The sequence below is a fragment of the Zeugodacus cucurbitae genome, chromosome 4 (genome assembly GCF_028554725.1).
Source record: "Zeugodacus cucurbitae isolate PBARC_wt_2022May chromosome 4, idZeuCucr1.2, whole genome shotgun sequence".
Taxonomy (NCBI): Eukaryota; Metazoa; Arthropoda; class Insecta; order Diptera; family Tephritidae; genus Zeugodacus; species Zeugodacus cucurbitae.
In genome coordinates, this window is record NC_071669.1 from 26,718,225 (window position 1) to 26,726,377 (window position 8,153).

An 8,153-nucleotide genomic window follows, 5' to 3' on the forward strand; every position below is an offset into this window, starting at 1 on the left:
TATATGAAAATCAGTTTTATTTGCACTGATAATAGGTTGTCACAGTTCGACGTTCAAGGAGATGAAGTATATCCTACATATATATGTACATACATACATATATGATATTATGCCATATGCAGTTAACCAGAAAAATTTACCTCAAGGTGATTTGCCTGCGATATCAATTATCTCCAAAATAACCAAGGCTTTTGAATTGCAACCAAAAATTGATATGCACATTTTTGTAATTTTAAAACAATTTTTTAATAAATAAAAAAGTATTGTGTACGGGTACTATACAAAATCAATAGCTGTAATTTCTAAAAACTCGTTATTTCTGCAATGATTTGAATGGTTCTCAAAATAGGTTTGTTTATCTAATTTCGCCGAACATATGTGGGATTCTATACATAGTAGTATTTTTCTTTACAATGGTTAGTAGGTAAGTGACAATTTAGCTAACCTTTATATAGTATAGATATGTATTAAGGAGGTTTTTCCATAAGTATTTATACTTTGCTATGTATGCAATACAACATGTCATTATACTCTATCCCATAAGTTGTTTATATTATTTAATGACAATTTTAAATTAATTTTTTTTAATTACGAAAATATCATGGAAGAATAACGTAATGAAGAACTCATGTCATGACAGTTTAATTATAATTTATATCTGATAGGTATCATATTAAAAAGTAAATATATCAATAACAATGGAGGTGGACAAAGTCTTAAAAATATAGCTTAGAATCAGATTAGTTCAAACAAATGAAAATAACTACTAACCTACTTAATGAGTTTCAAAATTTGGGTTTTTTGTCTCATTAAATAGTTGGAAGTTCCGCCCATAAGGCCTAGTTTGTCAATTGAAATCATTAAATTCTTGTTCAAATTTTGCACACATCTTGGAAATAATTAAGTTTTTTGTTAAAAATCTGTCAAAAATACTAATTTTAATATTTTATTTTTTCCTTCATTCAAAAACTAGACCTATCCATGTACTATCGAAATATTTTTGGTTTATTGAATTTAGGAAAACCAATAATGAGTTATGTTGCCCACTGCAAGAGCTTTTTTGAGACGTCAAGTGAGATGTAGCACCAACGGCTGAGTTTTCGGAATTTTTCAATAAAAAAATTACAAAATACTATTTAAATATTGAATATATTGAAATTAATTGTTTAACTGAAATTTGTGATTATGGGTGAGAAAAAAAGCACTCAAACAAATACCAATATGAATACATTTGATCGAAATATGAGGAAACAATAATGACACTAAAGACAAAGCGGGAAGAGAGCATTCTGAATATTAAAAACACTATATTATTACATTTGAAATCCAAGTCGATAAAGCTGAGTGAATTAGCTGTTGTTGTTGGGAGCGATGGAACTGTAGAGAATATAGGTTTCAAAGGTGGTGTTATTCAACAGGTCATCGCAGTGGTTTATCTATCAGGGTTTATCTCTCTATTGCATTCAAATGAGTTACCACTTCGCCATCTTTTATTACATTTAGACGGAAAAACTATGTGTTTTACAATAAAATGTAATTCCTTGTGCATCAAAGGAGCTGAACCATTAACCTTAGTTGTTATTCCACTTCCGATATGAAAGCAATCGTTGACAAAGTATTCGAAATGGATATTTTGGTTACACAGAAAATCTTCTCATTGCCATGGTTGATGACGACAGATAGGTTATAAGGTACATATGTATATTGCATATCAATGAATTGTAAAAGCAAGATCAGATAATGATCGCAAAAGTACCTGCATTCAACTTCGATGGCAAATGTTACATTTAAATTATTATGTGGTGAGACTGTGATACTGAACTAAATATGGCTGATTAAACCTTGAAAGACCTTGTCAAAAGGTCTTGGAACATGTCACACCCAAGCTGTGGAGCGCTGCATCAAGTTAGTACAGAAGCATCGAGTGCAGTTTGTGGGGAAAACAAACGAGATGGTTTTATTATGGCAAGGCTGCTATCGCGTCAACAAATGCATTATTTCAATACAAAAAAACAGTTTGATGTGTAAATAGTATTTGAGTAATGTAAGAGAATATTTTTCTTAATAAATGCTTAAAATTCAATTTTTTTAATATTCGATCGTACTGGGGCACCTCAAATCATTAAGCCAGATGTTTGTTATTTTGGGTGTTTGTTTTAATTATTAAAAGGCAACTTTTCATAGCTATGCCGTTAAGAAACAAAAAAAAATTTCTCCATACATTATCACTCCAACTTATTGTACATATTCACATATACAGAGGTAGTCAAAATTATTTACACATCGGACGTTTTTTTACAAATTTCACAGAAAAAGGTTTTGCGTGTTGTTGTTGTTGTTACAGGGTAACAAAATGCTATATGGTTGTAAACCTTGATTTATTCCTTAGCAGTGGCGAACGCAGGAAAAAAATTTGGGGGTGGTTTTAGGTAAAAAGACAATGTTTCATTATTTTATTCAGAAATTGAAGTCTAATCTTCTTTTAATTTGGGCCATAACATTTAAAATCTCTTCCTCCGTCACGTCTATATCTCTATGGATATTCAATAGAGCCATTCCGTTCAGGCGTGCTTCTCCAGTTTTATTTCTTAAATATGTTTTAAGCCTGCGAAGTGAGGAAAACGAGCGTTCATTTGAAGCGACAGATATAGGGATTATTGCTCCAATCTTTAAAAAACGATGCACTTTTTTGAAAATTTTTGCATCGCAACAATTCAACGCGTCTAAAAAAGTTTTGGATCTCTTTGTTTGATTTAACCAGTTCCTGAAAATATATTCAAAATTTTAGTTAGAAAATATAATCTGAAGAAAAGATTTTTAACCTTTTCCACATTCTAAATTCAGCAACGAAATCATCGGGATCTTCTACATCAGCGGTTAAGTTAAGACACTCAAGTATTTTTTTGCAAATAGCATAATTTTTTTTAATTTAAATTTATTTCACAGCAGTTTGCTCATGGAGCGAAAACTGAAAGTCATAAAAAAAATTTTCCAAATTTTCCTGTATTATGATTAACAATAAACTCTAAAAAAAATAATAGAAACCTTATTGGTGACTTTTCAGTTCAAAACTAATTTTCAAAAGAAGTCCATTTTTGACTCACAATTCCCCTTAAATCTAAAAAAATCCAGTTCAGCAGCCACAGAATAGGTTTGTTTTTAGTTTAACATTTTCATAGTTTCAAAAAATTAAATTCTATCAGCAGAACAGTATCAAAATAGGCCGTTTGTGAACAAAAAAGTATCAAATCTCAAAATTTAGAAGATACAATTGTATCAAAACGGCAACGCTGTTAGTGACTAATGTATTCATTTTGACCACTTTATGTACAACGTAGGTGTTTATCTTAATATTTTTTAAAGTCCTAAGCAGTTTAGCATCATTGACTGTTCGTGCAATATGGTGTTTCGATGCATATCATTGTATGACAGTTCCTATTTATCTTCTACATTTGTTTGAGTCATGGCAGGTTTCTGCCCAGTTCTCTTTAAATTTAATTTTCGTAATCTTGCAATTGTTCTTCTCCTTCTTTTTAATAACATTATAAAAATTATTCCTAAAATATCTATAAATTTTAACTAACTCCGATGTCGAAATTCAGTCTTAAAGTTAGTAACTGTCTTCGATCAAGTTGTAATCGTTAATTCCTTTGTTTTCGCCATTTTATTTACCAAGTTTTATATTTTAAGGCTGTGTTAGTTTGTCATGAATGCAATAGAAGCCAATCAGTAATCTTGTTCAAAAAAAATCCTAGGACAAAGGTCAAATTGCGGTGTGTAAATACTTTTGACGCAAAAATAATTTGTGTAAATACTTTTGACTACTGCGAGTCATCAGTTCATTTGCCCATTTCTCTGTCTGTCTGTCTGTCTTATCTACAGCTATCCTTACCAAACTAACTTCGTTCGTTAGCAATAGATCAAGTTTTACAACAACATTACGTTTTATTGCATTGCAACAACAAAAAGAAAAAACATTTTCTGTGACATTTGTAAAAAACGTTCGATGTGTAAATCATTTTGACTACCTCTGTAAATGTCTTGTTTAACAGAATAGACATGGAATAGAATAGATTAATTCGATACTGTAGTAGTAATGCATTGTGTGCATTGTAAATAAGCTGTTCAAGCCTTCCTTAGCTTTAATTGCTTATATCATTGAAATATTATATTATATGCACATATATACATATAATATTTATTAATTTTTGTCTACACATACACATAGTACGTGTATGTATTTTAACAGTTGAACTTCCATAACTCAAACTTTATTAACATGAAGTTCTCCATAACCCGAACTTTTGAATTGGCAATAGAAGTCAAATTTAATACAAATTTTCTTCCATAAATTGCACAATTCGACCAGGGCATAATACTAACAAGTAAGGAAGGGCTAAGTTCGGTTGTAACCGAACATTTTATACTCTCGCAATTTATTTATTTAACTTTATTAATATTATATAATACACAATTTGACCCACATATTCGTCATACATATTGTATAAAGTCCATTGAAAGTTGGAAACCCTAATATTAGGTTAGAAGTACCGAGGTCCTCATGTTCGATATATGGGGCCTTGACAACCTATGGTCCGATTTCGGCGATTTTTAGAATGGGGCTGCCACACTATAAACGTAGTATTTGCAAGTTCTGCATCGATATCTTTACTAGTGCTTACTTTATATATTGTAATGTAAACGATTCAGATCGTCTTAAAATTCTGGTATATAGGAAGTAGGCGTGGTTGTGAAGCGATTTGGCCTATTTTCACAACATATCATTGGCATGTAAGGAAACTATTACAAACCAAGTTTCATTGAAATCGGTCAAGTATTTCCTGAGATATGGTTTTTGACCCATAAGTGGGCGATGCCACTCCCATTTTCCATTTTGTAAAAAAATTTGAGTGCAGCTTTCATCTGCCATTTCTTATGTGAAATTTAGTGTTTCTGGCGTTATTTTTCATTATTGAGTATAGTAGTTTATATAGTAGTTTTCAACATAACCTTTGTATGGGAGGTGGGCGGGGTTACAATCCGATTTCCTCCATTTTTGGACTGTATAAGGTAGTACCTAAGAGAAACGACTCTAGAAAGTTTCCTTGATATACCTTTAGTAGTTTCCGAGATATGTACAAAAAAATTAGTAGGGGGAGGGGCCACGCCCACTTCCCCAAAAAAATTACATCCACATATGCCCCTTCCTAGTGCGATCCTTCATACCAAATTTTACTTCCATAGCTTTATTTGTAGCTTAGTTATGGCACTTGAAGTGTTTTCGGTTTTCGCCATTTTATGGGCGTGGACTTATCCTTCTTATGGTGCCAAGGAACACGTGTTCCAAGTTTCATTAAGATATCTCAATTTTTACTCAAGTTACAGCTTGCACGGACGGACGAACAGACAGACATCCGGATTTGAACTTTTCTCGTCACCCTGATCATTTTGATATATATAACCCTATATCTAACTCGTTTAGTTTTAGGACTTACAACCAACCGTTATGTGGACAAAACTATAATACTCTGGTAGCAACTTTGTTGCGAGAGTATAAAAATGTTTTACTATAGAAGAAGAATATTAAAAGAGTCCCTATATCATATGGAGGCACAAAATACACAAAATATGATATTACACTTATGGATTGCATAAATCATGCAACAAAGGCATGGGATACAGACATTGTACGTTTTAATGAAAATTCTATAACTCGAAGTCTATCTAACTCGACCTTTTTGTTTGTGGATTATTTAGATCGAGTTAGGGAAGTTCAACTGTATTTGCTTAAGTACATATGTTTGTATATACAATCTTATATACATGTACATAAGTAAAAATCAAGCTTCACCGAGTGGTTTCAGTAAAACTGATCAAGATCACGTGCACAGACTCCCAACTTTGCCTGCACTCTACTCATTGGAAATGTCAATAACGTGGCAAATGTAAGTACGTATACACACATATATCCATATACATATATACATATGTATATACCTACGGGGTGATTTGTAGATACATATATACAACTAAACATCAAAAGTAAACTATCAGGTTATTACAAACTTCCAATGAAAATAAATAAATTTACAGATGTGTGTAAGTATGTAAATAAATCTGTATGTGTATACCAGTTTTACTTGCTTTAACGGGGAAAGTAGAAGAGTGCACATGCCGAAAAAGAAATTTTGCGGAAATAAATCCTTTTTCGGCTTTTTAACTCACATATGTATGTACATATATAATTATTTATGTATTTTAAAGAATTCTTTTAATTTTGAAATATCTCTTCCCCAGATTCCAATTAACTCTTTTTATTTTATTTTTTCAAAAACATTTTAAAGTTGTTCTGTATTTTGTACACTATGTGATAATCGAAGTTTCACTTTGACAAAATCTCGGTGTTCAACGACTTTATCTGGTCAAATGGTTTCCTCATAACTCAAAGTAAGACAAGCCGTGCCAGCCAAATTCGAAATTATTGTTTTTAACAAACTAATTAGCACAGCTGTTAATATGAAATATATTATAGAAGTGTGAAATATGTGTTTTTATTTTTACTTTATAACAGTTATCCTAAAACTAACGAACATAAAATAATTACAGCCATTACAGAGAAGCCTAACATATACACGTATTTTATTTTTTGTTTCGTATATTTATTGTTTGTAACCTTGAAAAACTAATTAAATCATTAAGAATTGACAAGCTGCGTATGTGTGGAGTGGGTAATTTGAATAAAATTGAAATATTGCGTTGAACCTGTATACAGATTTCCTAGAAATGTAAATACTAGTTGGGAATTTTCAAAACGAATGGACCGATCTCAACTAAATTACACATTAGCATTGAATATGAAAAAAAGTGTCTACAGAATTCGCCTTTCGATTTCCATCCGTAAATATTTAAAATCAATATATAAATATTTTTTAGACAAATACAGTGGAACTTCCATAACTCGAACTTCTATGACTCGACTTTTGTATTGGCAATAGCGTTTAGAAATCAAATTTCATACAAATTTCCTTCCATAACTCAAACTTCCCTAACTCGAAGTTCTCCATAACTCGAACTCTTAAGTTGACAATAGAAGAAAAAGTTCACACAAATTTCCTTCCATAAATCGATCTTTTCGACCAAGGCATAATACAAAATTTAAAATTTTACTACCGAGGCAGAATTTCAAAAGAGTCCTTCTATGTCGTATGGAGGCGAACAAAAAATATGATATTACATTTATGGATTGAATAAATCATGTAAAAATGGCATGGGATACAGATGTCAAGAGCCAAAATTAAAAAAAAAAATAAATAAAACTTTAAGCGATAAATAAAACTGTGCATAAAGCTTTATTTGACAGGTTTTTTGAAAATTTTATATTTTAATGAAAATTTTATAACTCGAAGTTTTATTGTGGGTTATGGTGATTCGAGTTCGAGAAGTTTCAGTGAATTTGTATACCAACATTGAGCTTGAAACTCTACCACTGTGCCGAGGCACAACGAATCGATTGGAGTTACACAATACCTGGAGGGAGTGGCTGTGTGAAAGCATCGGTCGTCTTCGTGCAATTTCTAAAGAAAAACATGAACAAGTTGTCCAGATGTGGAACAACCACTTTTTCATAAACACAACAACAAGTATGCAAGAACATAAGCTCGACAAGGGAAAAGAAAATGTTTTTGGAGAAAGTCGTTGAACTTGATTTAATTTATACAAAGCTTCCGCCAGAGTCAACAGCTCAAGCAAACCGCAATCGTTGAAAATGGAGATTTAAGATATGAATTGCAATGTCTAAAAATAATTTTTGAATTTCCTCAAAAAAATAAAAGCAACTCAGTCTGTAGTAGCGGCATACATACATACATATGTGCATGCATACATCTTAGTCTTGCCATAAATTTTGTTACCAAGTTTACAATAAATACAGCGAAGACGAATTCGCAGGAAAAAGTTCCGTTTAAATAACGGTTTTTTTTAAGTCCTAAAACTAAACGAGTTAGATATAATAGAGTAAATAAATAAACGAAAGTGATCAGTGTGACGAGTAGAGTTGAAATCTGGATGTTTATCTGTCCGTCCGAGTAAAACTTATATGATACCTTGAATTAAGAGAGGGTTGGTATTAAAAATGGGCGAAATCGGTCCATTGC